At 39.1% G+C, this 20,294-nt stretch overlaps 1 protein-coding gene across 5 annotated transcripts in view; it reads left to right on the top strand.

Annotated features, from left to right (window-relative positions):
• The window catches only part of LOC5572215 (high affinity cGMP-specific 3',5'-cyclic phosphodiesterase 9A), a 781,628-nt gene that overhangs the window by 329,570 nt on the left and 431,764 nt on the right, over positions 1-20,294 (top strand). The window lies entirely within an intron of this gene.

Raw genomic sequence — 20,294 nt, 5'->3', positions numbered from 1 at the left:
AGCTGATTATCGCCATCGTGATCGTCGGTTTTTCCACCTGGTGGAAGCTTCTCCGAGAAGCTCTCTAAACGGCGGTGAGTCAATGTTTGCGTGGATCCTTGCTATGTTGCGTTGTCTCCCAGAGTCGCAACAATAAATCTAATCTCAAATAATATCCATTAGCAGACATCGGCCGAGGGGTGGGTGGCATTTGTCAACGGGCAAGAGTGCTTCTGAGTAGCTCGGGAATAGATACCTATTTGCCTGCATCACCGCACGGGAGCTCCAATACGGGTCCCGGTAGGTGACGAAGAGCAGACTCCCCGGGAGGAGGCGTTCGGAAAGCTTCTGCTTTTAGCATCGACTGTGCCTGTTGTCTAGATGTTTATGCTGGCAAAACGGTAGCTTCGAAAGGTAGATCCTTGTCGTTTTCATTTCAGACTTCCACACAGCTATACCATACTCGTTGGCATGGCATATTGAAACAAGCTCTACCGGGATTCAATCAGTGCACGAAAGTAAAAGGCACATAAAGAGGTTTTGCTCTCGACGGCAAACCGGTGAGGTGAAGCTGTTTATGCTTCTTGGCTTCGGGGGGTGGGTGGTTGTATACATTTCACTCAGTGAGGCTATTGTCTTTGAGAGGATGTCAAGTGGATATCTGTGCGTTGTGATATCAAGCGTTGAAATTCAGTCTGGTGAAGACGGGATATTCACAATTTTGAAAGATTAAATTGTGGTGTAGGAAATGATCATATGAATTTGTTAAGAAGTTCCAGTAAGACATACCGAATCGAACGGGATTTTGCGGAAATGCTTTTCAGGAAGATGTGAAATTAACTCTTCCTTTTGTTCGTGATAGCATTGCAACTATATTCAGAAATAGTTGCTATCAACAACAAAAGGAAGAGTTTATTACACAACTTCTTAAAAAAAACTGTCGTAAGACGTATTAAGGTCAAGATGCATCGAAGCCAAACCTCAAATTTTCAAGAGCACAAATCTAGAGAACTAAACAGCCGTTCAAGCTGCAAACTTAATCGATTGGTCGCCACCAGCGTGTGACCAATCTATCAGGTTTTCAAATCAAACCGCTGTCTGGTTTACTAGATTTGTGCTTTTGAAAATTTGAGGATTGGCTCCGATTCATCTTCACCTTAAAATGGAAAGAAAGGATTTTTTAGGAATGGGCGCTTTCTTCCTAGGATGAAATTGATAATGTTGTAAATTGTATCGATATGAGCAATCAATTCTATACATTAAACAACTTGCCATCAGTATTGTCGAATAAGTTAGATTTCGGCATTTGGTTTTGAATTCCAATAAAATAGTTATGGTTTTCTTCCAATCTGCAGGGAAAAGTTTTATCGGAATCTCTTAAAGATCGCGAATTACTTAACAAGCTGACAAAATGTACGAGTATAATTATTGAAATTGTGGCTTTATTTGTCTATTATCGACTCACAAACTTTTCCCCTATCGACAGTTCAACTATTTGAAAATCAAAATTTGTTAAAGACGAAACTTCACATCAATTGGACTAGTAAGTCCTTAATTAAAATTGTGCGCGCTTTCAAACTGCATAGAAAGTTTTTGAGCTTTTTCGCAATTGGTTAGTAATAATTTGTTTTCCTCTTTCAATACCAATATTGGCTTCTGAGGTTTTTAGATAATTTCCAAATAAGCTTAGAAACAGGGTCCAATTGAGAAATTTGATTTTCAAAATGTTTGTTTCTTAATTGTGCAAAACGTTTCTTGATTTCCTTCTGCAGATCCTGCCATATAATTTCCATAGCAGGATCGCGAGTGCGTTGCCTTCTTTTCACGTTTTTAAGACGGATCAAGAGTTTAAGATCATCGTCTATAATCGCGGATTCAAATTTTACTTCACATTTTGGAATTGCAATGCTGCAACAATGTTTGTTTAAGTTTCAAGAGCATTGTCAATATCAAGTTTTGTTTGTAAAGAAATGTTAACATCAATATTAGAGTCAATATATGTTTAATACATATTCCTTTCGGCTCGAAAATAATTGAAAGTGGAGCTGATAGGATTAAGAATCGCTTCATGGGATATTTGAAATGTTACAGGGACATGATCAGACTCAAAATCAGCATGAGTAACTAATTGGCTACAAAGATGACTAGAGTCGGTTAAGACCAAGTCAATCGTAGATGGCTTTTTAGAAGAGGAAAATCACGTAGGGCTATCAGGGTATTGATGTTTGGCATTAAAGTCACCAATGACAAAAAAAATTGACTTATTGCGAGTCAATTTTTGCAAGTCAGTTTGGAGCAAATTAACTTGCTGTCCAGAGCATTGAAAAGGCAAATAGGCAGCTATGAAAGTATATTTACCAAGCTGTGTTTAAACTGAAACACCTAAAGTTTCAAAAAGTTTAATTTCAAATGACGAAAACAGTTGATGTTTTATACGCCTATGAAAGATGATTGCAACACCCCCACATGCCCCATCCAGACGATCATTACGATAAACAAAAAAGTTAGGATCTTTCTTAAGTTTGGATCCATGTTTCAAAAACGTTTCAGTAATAACTGCTATATGCACGTTATTAGCTGTTAGGAAATTAAACAGCTTGTCTTCTTTACCATTCAAGGAACGAGCATTACAATTTAAAACATTTAAATTATTATTTGGATCCATTAGAAAAACGTAATCCAATAACAATTTGATTAGTAAATTTTACACCAACTTGGACTGCTTCAGTCATAGTGGTGGCTTTGAACATTGCATCAATCATTAGATTCAATTGTTCAGTTAGAAAATTAAAATCAGATGCAGACATATCACTTGAGTGGGTATATTTGATGATTTTCCATTAGAATTTTCGATAGAAGAAGAGGCGGAGTAGATTTTTCCATTCGATTTGGGTTATTTTCCATTTGATTTGAATCAAGTAGAATGGGTACTCATTGGACGAATAGGAGAGGAGTTTAAATTACCTGCTACGATATCGACAAAGGATTTTCCATGAGTAGATACATTCAAAATTAAAAGATTTGAACGGCTACCCGACGGATTAAAATTAGTTTGTGAATGAGCATGATTATGATCTTCCTGATGGGTATGATTCCTAATTAAGCGATCGTTAACTGAAAAATGAGCATTATTCGATACTCTACCAGGCAAATTCCGGAAACGATCGTTATCGTAACGGATATTATCTTTCATCTGCCTGGCACGAGCCTCAACGACTCTCTTGCGTGAAAGACAATCCCAAAAATTTGACTTATGATTGCCCTTGCAATTGGCGCATAAGAACTTATGGGTATCTTCCCTCACTGGACAGACGTCCTTGGCGTGAGAAGAACCTCCGCAAATCATGCATTTAGCATCCATGTGGCAATGTTTTGTACCATGACCCCACTTTTGGCAATTTCCTCCAGGTTTCTGGAAATGTTACCACGTCACACGGACATCGAACATAAGTTTTGCTTTTTCTAAAGCTTTAATATTATTCAGTTCTTTTTTTGTTAAAGTGAACTAAATAATATTCTTGAGGAAGCCCTTTCCGAACAATGCCAGATTGGGTTCTCTTTTTCATAATGATTACTTGGACTGGGGAAAATCCAAGCAAATCATTTATTCCATTTTTGATCTCTTCAGGTGACTTATTGTCACTTTAGAGACCTTACAAGATGACTTTGAACAAACGTTCAGTTTTGTCGTCATAAGTAAAAAATTTGTGCTTCTTCTCTTCAAGATGTTTGAGAAGAAGTTCGAGATCTTTAAGAGTTTCCGGCAAAACGCGACAGTCTCCTTTCATTGCGATTTGGAAGGAAACCTTGATTCCCCTAATGGAGTTCAAGATCTCCTGCCTAAATCCCCTAAATTCGGAACAACTGACCACGATAGGCGGCACTCTTTGCTTCCTCACTCGAACCAAAGTGCCTGGGCTAGAGGCTGCTTCGATTTGATGTTCGGAAAATTTGTCTAGAGCATCGAACTGATTGCTCATTTCGATGCAATTATCAACATTATTCATTTCACGCTTGGAAGAAAATTAACGTTCCGGAGAAACGCCCTTTCTTCCATTCTTGCCACGTTTAGTTACAGTTTTATATCCCATTTTTTTAGGGAAGCTTTAAATTCAGAGATTCACATTTCCTTTTGATTGTGGTTGCAACCATGTTTAGTGAATAAACGAAAGAACACGAGACCTCCTTAGAGGTTTTTTTACCCAAGACGGTGTTCAAGAAGGATTACCACCGCTAGCTTCCGCTAACGGGTCCAACTTAAAATCGAAGGGACGGGTCCAAACAAGGATCGTAAAGGGATCAATAGTAGAAAGAACACACGAGCACGATGCGCACTGTCAGAAATTTCTTCAACAAACCCAACACAAAAAAATGGTTTTGGAAAGAGGAAACAAAGAGGCTTCATTGGCAAAAATAAAAATATTTTTTTTAAGTGGGCCGGTCTCAGCGAGAACCACTCAATTCTTGGAATTTTTGACTAATACCATAACTTCGCCATATATGTTGAATCTGTAATTCGTTATCTTTTTATTCGTCCATATACATAATTCAACCTTAAAAGTCAACTATTCGTTTTAAGACCCTCCTTCCATGTCGTAGAACATAAGATATTCATATTTTTTTTTCAAATAATTATATGATCACTTTTATTCTAGCTACTTAAATTCAATTTATTTATTTTCTCTTTGCAGGTAAACGATTCCATAAGATTCATTACTTCTTCGGTAAGCTTTCTTTATTCAACGATTTTAAGAATTTTTAATGCCATATGCAGTCAACTTCGTGTAGGTCGACAGTGCGTATCTCGATACCGAGTTATGTTGCCGTGTACAGTATAGTTATTGCACAAAATATCCTGTTTCAGAAAGCATGAGACAAATATTGTGTATCGTGTATTTGGCTGTATACAATTATGATAAGAATGGGTTTTTATGACTCGATGTTCCCTTAAACCTCGTTTGCATTGTACTTGTGTTATGTAACTCGGTTTCTCTCTAACACAAAATCAAGCTTTAGAGAGTTGACGTTATGTTATGTATGCCAGCTGTTAGCATCGGCAATTCCTTAGATCTTCACACATTTAAGGTGATTATAGAACGAAGCCACACCTCAAATTTTCAAGAGCACAAGACTTGAGAACCAAACAGCGCTCAGCGGTTCGTGTCGTCAAGCAGTAATCGCATCGTGTCATGGGGTGTGGGTTCGATTTCCGCTTCAGACATTGAAAATTTTCGTCAGGAATGTTTCTCGGCTGTGCCACTGGAGCATGCTTGTCCATTGTCTAGTGTTAAGAAACAGTCTGTGCAGCTAAATGGCAGAAGGCGGTGTCCGTGTCTTAAGAAAAGCGTTTGAAAAAACTGTCTTAAAACATCTGCATTTTGAGTTTGTATCCCTAACAATAAAGATAGATTCATATCATAATTGCACATGAAATTCAAGAAAATACCAATCATTTTTGGCTACAGTACAAATCTGTTACATCTCAGTTTATATTTCTAAGGTAAAAAATATATTCTCATTTTTGCTCAAAAATATATAAAACTCAGTATAATTTTTAATGAATTCTGCAAACAAAATCTGCTTATCTATTTTAAAGTTTCGATTTAAAAAAGCTTCCTGTTCGACGTTTTGCCCTTGCGACATACCGTCCTTTCGACATTTTATTTTTGACGTTCTATCCTGTCGATTTTGTCTTTGATTCACTCCAGGCCCCTGTATGAAGTTGGAGCTTTGAACGAGCCCTCAGATTCCAGAAGGCAACGCATCACTAGGGCAGGACAGGTTGTGAGAATGCCATATAACATACTGATGAAAATGGTTCTCGCGCCAAAGTCTGGTAGGTACAAGAAGATATGTATAAACTGGTAATGTGGACTGATTAAACGCATCTAGACATGTGTAAGCCAGAGGTTTTTGGTTTTTTGTTGTCCGGACATTTGGCCGAATGCTATTTGGCCGAATGCCGTTTGGCCGAATGGGTCGTTTGGCCGAATAAAGGACAAAATAAAATGATAAATTTTTTTCATCGCTGAAGTGTATGATTCATAAGTATGGTCCAATAACTGACCTGCTAGTTAACTTGTTGACCTTTATGATGTGGCGAGACGTCATGTTTGGCGCTATATAAGTTCTCCAAGAGAATACATTAAACTATACGTTCATTCAGGGCGAAGTTTTGAATCCGCGTTAAGACTCTGAGCTCATGGTTGGTTCGTCTCTGGGCTATAAATGCTGTGCTAGGGGTTGAAATGTTTTTGATAATTTCATAAGCAATTCTTCTTTCTTTTAAACATAGGCTATTATTTCAACTTGTACTTGTTTTATTACTATTGGCGATAATTTAGTTTATATTTTAATTGAAAATTTATATTATTTATAATTCTTTATAGTAATACTAATGTAGCAATTATTATTTGCATTACGCTACCTTAAACTTAAAAAAAAATCCTTCCTTTAAAACCTTCTTTTCTTCTTCTTGGCATTAACGTCCTTACTGGGACAGAGCCTGCTTCTCAGCTTAGTGTTCTTATGAGCACTTCCACAGTTATTAACTGAGAGCTTTCTTTGCCAAAGTTGCCATTTTAGCATTCGTATATCGTGTGGCAGATACGACTATACTCTATGCCCAGGGAAGTCAAGGAAATTTCCATTACGAAAAGATCCTGGACCGACCGGGTATCGAACCCAGACACCTTCAGCATGGCTTTGCTTTGTAGCCGCGGACTCTAACCACTTGGCTAGGCCTTCAAAACCTATTTCATATATTAATATATTTCAGAGTTAATGGAACTAAGGCTTATAATACGTTCATAGAGTCTTATTATAAACCAAACCGAACGACTCGGTGAACACTTACGTCAAAGAAGCAAATTGTTTCTCTGTTGTGAATAGAAGAGGCCAAACTTGTTGGTACAGGTATGTTCCGTTTTTATCACGCTCCGATTTTGTCACGTTCCAATTTCGTCAACAAATTATTCCGTTTTTATCAACACACATTTTTTTTTAAATTTTCAGAATGTTTAGAATATAAACTAAGTACTTATTTTGAAGCAATTTAAATGATTTTCAATAGCCTCACAGTTGAATTTTCAACATTATGTTAATGTTGAGCACCTGCGATACATGGTGTCAAGCCATATACGATTCAATAAGGTTTGACTCTTTCTTATCCACAAATCAATTGCAGTTTTCAAACTAAGCCTTGTTGGGCAAGATTAATCCATCCTTCAACAATCGAGAGTTGCTCTAGCCACGTCCTAGCAACAACTGCAATTTGTGATTAGTTGAATACGTAGCTAAGAGAGTTGCAGATACCTCTCCTTTTTCTTATATAACATGGCATCAAAGAATTTTCCATGAAAATTTGGGCTGTTCAACTGCCCTCCCCCTATGGTATGATTTTTTGTATGAAAATAAAAAAATAATTTGTATGGCACGTAAGGTATCTCAAAACTCCCCAATAACCTTACGTGATTAATGGACGATCCCATATTTGTTCAGTATTGGGAATGAACTCAAGAATGTTTGGGCACGGCAAGAGACATAATCGAGTTTATTTTATTTCTTATAAGACTGTCGACCCCGTCATATTTTGAACATTATCTTCTATTCCTCAAACTTGATAGCATTGCACAAATTATAGCAAACAGCCATTGATTAGATCCTGTTCAAGGGGTAAGGGGGAGAGGCCCAGCAAAACTAAGCAATCTATAGAATGTTTTGGAATCTGCATATAATAAGTTTATAAAACCCTCCTTTGTGGCTTTTTCGGGTTAACTTAGTGAAAGTGGGATAGTAATTTAACTTCCAACTTAGGGCTTGTTACCTCCCTGAGGAAGGCTACAACCACGATCAGAAACGTTTGAAGTTAAATAACTATCCCGCTTTCACTATATAATACGTTTGCATCGAGGAAAAGGGTAAAGGGCTGAAATGACTGACAATTTGAGATACTGTTGATACTGGACGTTCTCACGTCACAGCACGTTACCATCCCAAATCTACTGGAATGTTGGTTTTTGAGCAGACATGAACCCCTTCCCCACATGGAGACTAAAAGGTTTATTATGATTCTTATGCCAACAACCATACGCTCATTTATAAAACTTTACAAAAGAGTTACTTACCAAAAAGTTCTAATTTAAGCATCACCAAATAAGAACTTTTTGGTAAGTAACTCTTTGTAAAGTTTATACACTTTTGTGTTTACTTTGGTTAACATCTATATAAATTAAAAATGGAATGGTGTTTGTAGTCACGAAATGACTCAATAACGGGCCAATAGGCTTACATGATTATTTCTTTTTTACATTGGTCAAGTGTTCCAACGAGTTTGAGTGATGAAAACGATCTGTAAAACTCTCAGGAATAACTGTAAAAGCAACGGAAAACTAATCTGTCATTTTGTATGGGAGATTGCATGCCAATTTTCAGCTGCCTACTCAAAGCAAAACGAAGTTTGACGGGACTACTAGTGTTTAATATTATGTGTCCTTAACAAAAAAAAAACTATAAGGGTACATCCCTATGGGGTTGTACGAACTGGTGACGTAGGACCACGATGGTTAATTTAACTGAATTTGATGTCGTTCTTGTTGCTCGTTTTGACTTCATATTGTTTTCAATACTCGAAACTTTCGTAAATATTTATGCATATAACGATTTGCAGCCAAGTGTACGTTTAATCATGTCCCAAATATACATTATCTTTATCCGATGAATTCGTCACATTTATCTATGAAAATGTGAAATTTCACTTCAGGTTGTATGATCATTTTGAAATTATATTAGTAACCTCCTATGAAATATATGGTAGCATTGGAATGAACAGTATAGTGATTGAGGCTTGTTCAGCATGCTGAAGCAAAATCTAAGTTATTCTAATTAAAGAATATTTAATAGCAATTTGTCTATAGGAAGTTATTCGAGGATTATAATGAAAGCTTCAGTCATCGCTTTGTTGATCTTATGGTTTGAGAGAAATATTATTCATTGCTTGGCAATGTGATAAATAAAGTCGGAAAATTACTCTGTTAACTCTCTTACACACATTTGGTGGCTCTGAAAAGAGCCAAAGGCTTTGTTAGCTCGGATGCTGTCATAGATGAATCGCACTACAGGATGTTATCAGTTGATTGCCATGGTTAGACGAAGAATCCCCAACGCAAGTGTAGAAATTTGTATAAGTTCTCTGCTTATAAGACGAACCAGTTGAATGTTTCGTGGTGTGGATGGCACACATCAGCAACAGGTATTAGATCACACGGCTGAAGTCGAAATCTGAAAACGTAGCTTAAGTTTGAAATCTTGAGCGATACCACAAGCCGGACGCTCGATCTGTCTAATAATAATAGTAATGGGCTTGATTCTTGACTGCACCACAGATGAGTTTATCACGAGCCGAAATCCCATAAACCAGATGCTGATCACCAGCTCAGCAGGCTTCTGGCTACGAGGTGCTCCTCGCTAAGCATGTTCGGAGGAGCTCTTACCAGCTCGAAAGCGAAAATGGAATGAAACCGAATCCGGCGAAGGAAGCATGCTTTAAACCCCTAGATTAGCAGATGATGCTCCTCCCATTCGTGCTCTTCTCTTCTAGTCGACCAATCTGGAAAATGGGTATGTGCCAATAATGTGTTGGGCTTAGAATTACTGGAAAATTGTGAAAAATGATAATGCGTGAGAAATTGATCAAACAAGAATAGTTGGAATGCTTGACATTTACTAAAGTTTCTCTAGTTAGCTATTGATAATCAATAGTTTTCTTTAGTATGAAGGTGAATTTCTGATTAATGCGTGCCAAAATGATGAAAATTGTTTAATCAGAATTTCTCTTGAAAACCATTTTAAATATGTCGCAATTTCGTTACATGTGATAATTTTCATAATCGAACTGCTCCCATAAAATATGGCAAATCAAAGACACTGTTGGAAATGCCACTCTAGTTTACAATCGTTGTGAAATGTTGAGCACTCACCCCGACGGCACAGTAGCAGCGTCCAAGAATAGTCTCAAATTGTCGTACCATCAATTATTCATGACAAATTAAATTTTGTACGAAACTGTGAGATTGATTGAGGAATAAAAGATGTAATAAGGTCGGAAATATTATTCTTTCAACTCTTTTCCACAAATTTGATGGCCCTGACAAGGGCCGATGGCTTTCTTAGCCTCGATGCGGTCACAGATAAAGAGCACTGCGGGATTGATCAGTTGATTGCCATGGTCCGTGGATGGCGCACAACAGCAACGGGTAGTGGATCACCGGGCACAAGGCAAAATCTGGAAACGATGCTCACTCTTGAAATCTTGAGCGATTCCATAAGTCCGACGCTTGATTCGCTGCTCTTTTCTCTTCGGATCAGCTTCTGGAATTTAGCTCCTAACGGGCTTGCTTCTTGACCACCGACCACCAGACGCTGGATCGCTAGCTTGGAGGTCAGCAGGTGCGGACGTCGCTGCACAGGATCGGAGGAGCTCTTGCCAGCTCGGAAGTCGAAACGGAATGAAACCGAATCCAACGATGGAAGCATGCTGTATACCCTTAGATTAGCAGATTATGCTCCTCCCCTTCGTGCTCTTCTCTTTCTAATCGACCAATCTGGGAAATGCATATGTGCCAATAATGAGTTGGACTTCTTCTTCTTCTTTTCTGGCGTTACGTCCCCACTGGGACAGAGCCTGCTTCTAAGCCTGCTGTTCTTGTGAGCACTTCCACAGTTATTAACTGAGAGCTTACTATGCCAATGACCATTTTTGCATGCGTATATCGTGTGGCAGGTACGAAAATACTTTATGCCCTGGGAAGTCGAGAAAATTTCCAACCCGAAAAGATCCTCGACCGGTGGGATTCGAACCCACGACCCTCAGCTTGGTCTTGCTGAATAGCTGCGCGTTTACCGCTACGGCTATTTGGGCCCCTTGGACTTAGATTAACTTGATAATTGCGAAAAATGATAATGCGTGAGAAATTGGTCGAAAATGAATGAAAGGGTTGACAATTACTAAATATTCAATAGTTCGCTATTGATAATCAATAGTTTTCTTTGATATGAAGGTAAATTTCTGATCCATGGTGCCAAAATTATGAAAATTGTTCAATGGGAATTTCTTTTCAAAAGCATTCTAAACATGTCACAATTTTGTTACATGTGATCATTTTCGTAATCGAAGTGTTCTCATAAAATATGGCAAATCAAAGACACTGTCGGAAATTCCACTCTAGTTTACAATCGTTGTGAAATGTTGAGCACTCACCCCGACGGCACTGCAGAAGCGTCCACGAATAGTCTCAAATTGACGTGCCATAAATTATTCATAACACATTAAATTTTGTACGAAGCTGCGAGATTGATTGAGGAATATAAGATGTAATAAGGTTGGAAATATTATTCTTTCAACTCTTTTCCACAAATTTGATGGCCCTGACAAGGGCAGATGGCTTTTTTAGCTTCAATACGGTTACAGTTAAATAGCACTACGTGATGTTATCAGTTGATTGCGGACAAACATAGGCTGCTTGAAAATTACGGTTCCGGGTCATTAGGCCGAATTTTATTTGGCCGAATGCCGTTTGTCCGAAATTGAAAACAATAGTGAACTACAGTTAGCACGCATTTGTAATGAAAGTTTCTGCTTGAACCCTAATTCATGTTTTATACAACTATACACACATACTTTTTTTTCGTCATTACTAAAACAACTTTTGAAAAGTTCGACATTACGAATTTTGTCGTGTTCTATAATCTTCTGCCAATATATTTTCACCGCGAAACAAAAATGCAAAACTAGTTTTAGGTAAGAGTCGTATTTTTCCTCGTTATCCATGGCTTGCATCACCATCCAATGGTGAGTCCTATAACTTTTCCTCTCTCACTGATTGTGAATGATTGTGGAAATGCAGAGCCATTCTCGGACTTAAGGAGCCACATTCATACATCCAATAATAGTCCTTCTCTGATCTGATATAATGTGCACTTCGAGGACTCATCTGGATCGAAGGGAAATTCTTACCAGTTACGATCAATCATGGACTAGCAACTATTACTATTGACATATACATGTAGTTAGTCTGTGCTGTGCTATGCTTCTTGGGATAACCGTATCTGTATCTATAAATTGATCGCAATTTCATAATTTAATTTTAAAGACACATGTCACGAAAAATAGAGTAACAATTAAAGAATTTTTTTTCAATTTGAATCTATATATAAGTTTCATTGCAAAAATGATTGTCAATGAGATATTGAAGAGACAATTCCCTTTATTGTATGCCAATCTTAAATGGGGTCAAACACACGCTGCCCTGAACCTACAATATCATTCAAATTTAGTTCTAATAGAGAAAAATTACTTTTCTGTTTCCTGTTTGCATCAACCAACCCTCTGCCCGAGGGAACACAATCTGGCTGGCGATGTAAATTAAGCACAATTAGTGCTTCTTTCAAACACGGAAACGTGATTTCCACCACCACCCAATCCGTGCAATGCATATCATTCACTGCACGTCCTCATTATTATTCCAGCGGAGCTGATAAATTACGCGTTTTTTTTTGTTGGTTCCAATCAGAACCTTCTGCTATCGATGTACAATATGGTTATAGCTGCTGGTTGGAGGGATCCTCCAAACTGGGTAATTATTAATGGCCCTCCATTTAGTGGTGTCCAAGCTACACTGTTCCCGATGGAGGCTCGATTAGAATTCCGGAGGGATCTTTTTTTTCATGGAAGTCAATAAAAAAAGTGCTCTGCCCTTTATCGGCGTTTTTTTTGGATCATCGAGGGTGTGTGTTGCGTGTGGTGGGTAAGGCCGATAGGGAACATGAATATTTATATGTTTATCATCATTATCCCGAATGTGAGCCAAGTAGGTAAACATTGGGCCAATCGCTCAATTCGAAAAAAAAAAAATAAAATATGTGTACATGCATCCAGTTAATGGATATTTATAAGGCAGCATGAGCCTAGCACTCTGTATGTATTGATTAGTGTCGCCTTTTTTTGGATTAGATTTCCTAAATAGGTCGAACCTATCGACTTAATGAGAGGGATTCATCCGTTTTGTATGTTTAGGTCATCCATTCAATGGTTCATTGTTTGTTCTGCTTGTTTTTATTTATAGATATATATGTTATTTGTCGGTTTGAAATTTTTGTGTTGTTTTAGTTCAGTTTCATTGTTTTTAAAATGTTTTATATCATTGAAAAACTTATGTTACAGTTGCATTTTTCTATTTTGCATTTTCTGTAGGTTTTGATATGCTTAAATTTCTTTTATGACAGAGAGGTTTATTTTTGTTTAGCAAACTGCCTATATATCAGGCGTAAGGAAAGGCGTGCTATAATAATGGGATAATGGAAGCGTAGGGAAACAGTTTTTCGTCCGTCCCTGGATCTAGCAAATGGTATAGACGAATATATCCACTGTGATATATTAACCCCTCTACTAGCAACACCAATCGTGACCACGAAAAAAAAAAATTCGCAATAACTTTATAGTTCTTTGATATTTTTGCACCATTTTTTTCACAAGCTCCTCCAAAACTTTTCTAGTTTAAAAATATGTGTCGATATTGATCATTGGTCATATGGATCCGGAAGTATTCCAGAATTCACCTCTGACTACAGAATTTTTATCGTATTCGGGTATTCCGTCTTTGAGTAATTATATTAGCTGGTCAAATAAAGATTTTGAAATCTTAAAAACACTTCATATCGTAATTTTCAGATTTCTCCAAGAATACTAACGATTTATATGTTTTTTTTTAGAGTAGCTCCCTATAACCTGGCATTGTAAAGCCCACATTTTATTTTATTTTTTGATTAATCGACGTACAACAAAATGGCCGCCAAAGACATTTTTAATGGAGAATGTCGGTCCCCAAGGAAGACTGAAATATCTTCGCAACCAGATCACCAATGTTCCGAAAGTAGATGTTTTTTTTACAAAACTTGTGAAATTGTGTGTGGTGCAAAAATATCGAGAAACAAAAAAAGTTATCGTGAATTTATTATTTTTTTTACGATAAAAAGTGAAGCTGCCGGTACAGGAGTTAAGAGTAGAAGATGGAAGCAAGTCAAAGATACAATTACGAAGTACGAGAAAAATGACAAGCCTGGAATTGAACTCATGACCTTCTGCTTATGGAGCAGAAGCGGTAGCCGTTAAATCACCAACTACGTCTAAACCTACCGCTATTTTTCTTGGAATTCAAGGAAAGCATACTTGAAAAATGACAATGGTATTTCTTTGGGAATCCCTGCAGATGCGGTAGTAGTACATTACTTATTAATTGTTGTCCTAGACGAATAGCAAGAAATAAAAAAAAATGTATTAATCTTCCATTAAACTCATCCAGAGGAACAATTACTTATGGAACTTGAGGAACTGATTCTGAAATTCCTAAGGAAGGAATTTTTGAAGAACCCCTTACAACTTGATTAACCTAGTTTCAAAACAGCCGATTTGAAATCGTCACGTAAAACAATCATCTTCGAAATTTGAATACCAAAGAAAATGGAACTCGTTCGGAAATCTTTCCTCGTTTTACCCCAAGCCTCCAATCAGCGACAAAGCTCACCCCTTCTAGGCAGACATTCCTGGAACAAGTCGTCGTCGTCGTCATTGCCATTTGTCATCGCAGAAGGATTTTTTTTCTGTCATTTCCTTTCGACTCTGTGCAAATCCGTGGCATCACCTGGCGGCCGCTGAAAGGTGCAAAAGTTTCCATGGCAGCAACTTTCCGTGTTTGCTCAGAAACTTTTGTGAATCGTGCCGAGATGGTTGTAGCATAGATTCGCGCGGCCTAATCGAAAGAGGTGCAGAGTCGGTTTTTTCTTCAATTCGCTAGAGCAGCACTCGATGAAGAAGGATGATGTTCGGCCGGGTTGAACAACTTCTGGAAACTTGAGCATCCACATCCTACCAGCTGGATCGCAGTAAAATGATACGAAAATTGTTTTCTTGCTATGCTGTTGGCGTATCAGTTGACGTGAGGTAAACTTGGCGAGGAATAAAAAGTTTGACAAGAGTTGTTCGGAGTGGATTACCTCGTAATTTTGTGTTTATTCATCATTGCACGCATGAAAGAAGGTGTGTAGTTATGTCTCACGTGAAGGAGCATCATAAACGGTTATTTACTCTAAGATAAATGGAAATTTATGAAAAAAAATCATGCAAGTCAAAGATCTTGTGGTTGAATCAAAATCATCGCCATTATTTGTTTATTTGCTCAGTACTACATTGAGTATTTTGTTAAAACCTAATTTCTCGACCGCAATTTCTATTGGAGCCCATAGAAAGCTCAGCTTGCACTGATGATGCGCCTTCGTAATTCACGACTAACGTTGTTGTCATCCGTTACCATTGATCCGAGGTTCACGAACTCATCAACCGTATCGAACGTATCCAAGTCTATCCTTTGCAAGCAATGATCGGTTCCGCCTACCAGCATGTTTTAGACGCACTCACTTCTAACTCGAATTTTGGTACTTCAGACGAGCATACAAATCTGCCAGCGTTCCGAATATTCTGCCGACAATATCCATGTCATCCGCGAAGCAAGCAAATTGACTGGATCTTGTGAAAATCGGACCTCGGTTCGCATGACACCTCCTAGTGCGATATTGAACAGCAGTCACCTTGTCGACGTTCTAGACGAGCTTTCTCGTAATAAGATCCACATTTTAAGGCTATTCGAAGAGCTAACAGTAATTCTAATATATTTGCTAGCTGTTTTCTCAAAATTTGAGTTTTTTTTAAGTGATTTTAAATCGTGTCGAAAAGTGGGTAGAAAATCGAGGGTGGTTCAAAATGATCGAATGGGTGGGGAAGAATACCATTTAATATGGAGAATGAAGTGTTATCAACCAAGCTTCTCCATGAGTTTGTTCTGTTGCATGGAAACGCTTATTTGTTAGCAAAATCATTGGAAAAGCTTATGACTCAGGCAAAAATTGTGATAAAGTGTTTCATCGGGAAGTTCCTTTATCTCTTTAAAATCTATGAGTTTATCGTTGGAAGGAAGAATCGTTATAAGGATGATTCAATGAGTCGAGCCATTTTACCACATTAATGCGTATTGAGCGTAAGGTCCCACTACTTCTCCAGTTGTCCCAAACGTTTAGGGTCACCAGGTCTTCTTTCACAGCGTACCCCAAGCAGCACAGTTTCTTTCAACTCAAGAATAAAGTTATCTCTTGAAACTAATCAGAGTTACCAATTGCTGAAAATATGATTTACAATTGCATTGAGTAGCAACGCATAAAGCGCAAGAGGCGGAGCCTGTTTGCAACATATTTAAGTTATATCGAAATTGCTTATTTGTTGCAAAATACTTAAGAGAAAAAAAAAATGAAAACAAAAATATGAATGAGAATAGAACTTCCGACCACAAGATCACCAATCTTCTCCTCTACTCATTACTCCACCAGCTCTTCGAACAATTGCTTCGCCAATGCTCTATAAAAGCGACCACATGGCCTATTAATCAAATCTTGTTGCCTATAACTTTACTGCACCCTTTGGAATACAAGTTCATTATTGGCGAAATTAGGACACGCCTGAAATAAACTAAACTTTTCGCAAAAATTTCCGCGCAACACGTGAGAAACACCTTTTAAACAAACAAACTGTTGCTAGACCATGTTTTCCTTGTTTGATCATACCTAAGGTGCAACTCAACCTTATTGCAACTGGATTGAAACAAACAACCTTCTAGCTGTCACACCATAGTTTAGTGCAACTTTCTTGCAACTGTGATGAATTTTATTGAGTTGTGGGTGTGGGAACGAAAATTGAATGCAAGTTGCGGATGCACAACATTAACATAACATTAAAACTGGCATTTAGGGAGAAGTTTCAAGAGTTTGTTTGAAAAGTCTAATCTAGAACAGAACTTTCTAGACGACACGATAGTTTTCATATTACAGTTTGTCGCTTCTTTGTAAATTCGGCAAATGACTCCTTGTTTCCATTCTTCTTCCAGCAACCAACGCACTTATTCCGGGAAAAAGCGCCGCCTGGAACAAGCGTGTCAAAAAAGGAAGCAGCTACATCGTTCACTTGAAACGCAGAAGCTCAACGATAAGGATATAAGATGATCGATAGATGGAAGCAGCACTACGGCGAAGAGGTAGTGACCACGTCCGCAAAAAAAAAACAACCAGCCCTGTATTGAAGGATGTTAAAGAGAAGATGAATTGTAGCCAAACGTACAATTTTTAAAAGCACAAAACTGGAGAATCAGATATCAGGTCATGCTGAAAACTTGAGTGTATAATCACTCGTTGGTGGTGACTAATTGATATAATTCTGAGCGTGATCGTTTGACTGGTTCTTCTGAATTGTTCTCTTGAAAATTTGAGCTTCTATTCATCTTTACCTTAATATCCCTCTATACAGGGCAGGATGTTTTCAATCATCCGCCTTGCGGACATAGTAATAACCTCTGCTGCCATTACTCTTTACGCCCAATTCCTCGCATATGCAGGTTTTTTTTTTCTATCTTTATTAACGAGATTTTTAGCCCTGGGCTAGTTCATCTCGGGACCAACGGCTTTACTTCCCTTCCGAAGGAAGTCGTCACTGAATTTTTGGTGACTATCTCGGGGATGGGATTCGATCCCAGGTCCTCGGCGTGAGAGGCGTGTGTTCTAACCACTACACCAGGTCCGTCCCCGCATATGCAGGTGTTCGTCGTTGTGCTGCTTCCATCTTGCAATAACCGTACGTCCTTATAGTAGAGTTTTCGAGTTTCATGGACGATGCAGCTGCTCCTTTTTTTGACACGCTTCTTACAGGTTGGTTGGTTGTTTTCGTTTATATTGCTCCACATTTTGTCGCATTTGAAAGTAAGCATAGATATTTAAAAACTCACCTGTCGACTCTCATAGAAATCCAGTTACATATAGTGACAACGGTTGAAAAACTCAAGTGATAGATACAGTAATGCAGGTGGCAGCTGAGAAGCTTCTCAGATAGAAGCTAGAAAGCTTGTCAGATAACAGCTAGGAAGCTTCTTGAATAGAAGCTGGAAAAATTATAAGGCAGAAGTGTCTTGGTTGGAATGAACAAACCTTTTCTTAAAGAAATTGAAAAGCTTCTTATACAAGATCTAGAATACATTCCAGACAAAAACTTCTAAGCAGAAGCTGGAAAGCTTCTCAGCAGAAGCTACAAAGTTTCTCAGGCAAAAGCTGCAAAGCTTCTCAGGCAATAGCTGGAAAGCTTCTCAGCAGAAGCTGCAAAGCTTCTCAAGCATGAGTTGGAAAACTTACTGGGCAGAAGCTTCTCAGGCAGAAACTGAAACTATTCTCAGGCAGAAGCAGGAAAACTTCTCAGCAAAAGCTGGAAAGCTTCTCAGCAGAAGCTGGAATACTTAGTAGAAGCCGGTAAGCTTCTCAGCAGAAGCCAGAAAGCTTCTCAGGAGAAGCTGGAAAGTTTCTCAGCAGAAGCTGGAAAGCTTCTCAGCAGAAGCTGGAAAGCTACTCAGCAGAAGCTGGAATACTTAGTAGAAGCCGGAAAGCTTCTCATAAGAAGCCAGAAAGCTTCTCAGCAGAAGCTGGAAAGCTTCTCAGCTGAAGCTGTAAAGCTTATCAGCTGAAGCTGGAAAGCTTCTCAGCAGAAGCTAGAAAGCTTCTCAGCAGAAGTTGGAAAATTTCTCAGCAGAAGCTGGAAGCTTCTCCGACAGAATTTGGCAAGTTTCTCAGACAGAAGCAGGAAATCTTCTCAGCAGAAGCTGGTAATATTCTCAGCAAAAGCTGGAAAGCTTCTCAGCAGAAGCTGGAATACTTAATAGAAGCCGGTAAGCTTCTCAGAAGAAGCCAGAAAGCTTCTCAGGAGAAGCTGGAAAGCTTCTCAGCAGAAGCTGGAAAGCTTCTCAGCAGAAGCTGGAAAGCTACTCAGCAGAAGCTGGAATACTTAGTAGAAGCCGGAAAGCTTCTCAGCAGAAGCCAGAAAGCTTCTCAGCCGAAGCTTGAAAGCTTCTCAGCAGAAGCTGGAAAGCTTCTCAGCAGAAGCTGGAAAACTACTCAGCAGAAGCTGGAAAGCTTCTCAGCAGAAGCTGGAATACTTAGTAGAAGCCGGAAAGCTTCTCGGCAGAAGCTGGAAAGCTTCTCAGCTGAAGCTGGAAAGCTTATCAGCTGAAGCTGGAAAGCTTCTCAGCAGAAGCTGGAAAGCTTCTCAGCAGAAGCTGGAAAGCTTCTCAGCAGAAGCTGAAAAGCTTCTCAGCAGAAGCCGGAAAGCTTCTTAGTAGAAGCCGGGAAGCTTCTCAGCAGAAGCTGGAAAGCTTCTCAGCAGAAGCTTGAAAGCTTCTCAGCAGAAGCTGGAAAGATTCTCAGCAGAAGCTGGAAAGCTTCTCAGCAAAAGCTGGAACCTGGAGAGCTTCTTAGCAGAAGCTGGAAAGCTTCTCAGACAGAAGTTTAAAGGTTCTTAGTAAGAAGCAGGAAAGCTCTCTGATAGAAGCTGAGAAGATTCTCAGCAGAAGCTGGAAAGCTTCTCAGCAGAAGCCGGAAAGCTTCTTAGTAGAAGGCGGGAAGCTTCTCAGCAGAAGCCAGAATGCTTCTCAGGACAAGTTGGGAAGCTTCTCAGCTGAAGCTGGAAAGCTTCTCAGCAGAAGCTGGAAAGCTACTCAGCAGAAGCTGGAAAGCTTCTCAGCAGAAGTTGTAAAGCTTCTCAGCAGAAGCTGGAAGGCTTCTCGGCAGAAGCTGGAAAGCTTATCAGCAGAAGCTGAAAAGCTTCTCAGCAGAAGCCGGAAAGCTTCTTAGTAGAAGCCGGGAAGCTTCTCAGCAGAAGTCGGAAAGCTTCTTAGTAGAAGCCGGGAAGCTTCTCAGCAGAAGCCGGAAAGCTTCTTAGTAGAAGCCGGGAAGCTTCTCAGCAGAAGCCGGAAAGCTTCTTAGTAGAAGCCGGGAAGCTTCTCAGCAGAAGCCAGAAAGCTTCTCAGGAGAAGCTGGATAGCTTCTCTGCAGAAACTGGAGAGCTTCTCAGGAGAAGCTGGAAAGCTTCTCAGGAGAAGCTGGAAAGCTTCTCTGCAGAAACTGGAAAGCTTCTCAGCAGAAGCTGGAAAGCTTCTCAGCAGAAGCTGGAAAGCTTCTCAGCAGAAGCTGGAAAGTTTCTCAGCAGAAGCTGGAATGCTTCTCAGCAGAAGCTGGAAAGCTTCTCAGCAGAAGCTGGAAAGCTTCTCAGCAGAAGCTGGAAAGCTTCTCAGCAGAAGCTGAAAAGCTTCTCAGCAGAAGCTGAAAAGCTTCTCAGCAGAAGCCGGAAAGCTTCTTAGTAGAAGCCGGGAAGCTTCTCAGCAGAAGTCGGAAAGCTTCTTAGT

This window comes from Aedes aegypti, chromosome 3, assembly GCF_002204515.2.
Source record: "Aedes aegypti strain LVP_AGWG chromosome 3, AaegL5.0 Primary Assembly, whole genome shotgun sequence".
In the NCBI taxonomy this organism is placed as follows: Eukaryota; Metazoa; Arthropoda; class Insecta; order Diptera; family Culicidae; genus Aedes; species Aedes aegypti.
Note: the sequence above shows the minus strand (reverse complement) of the source record. Positions and strands in the feature narration are given on the sequence as shown.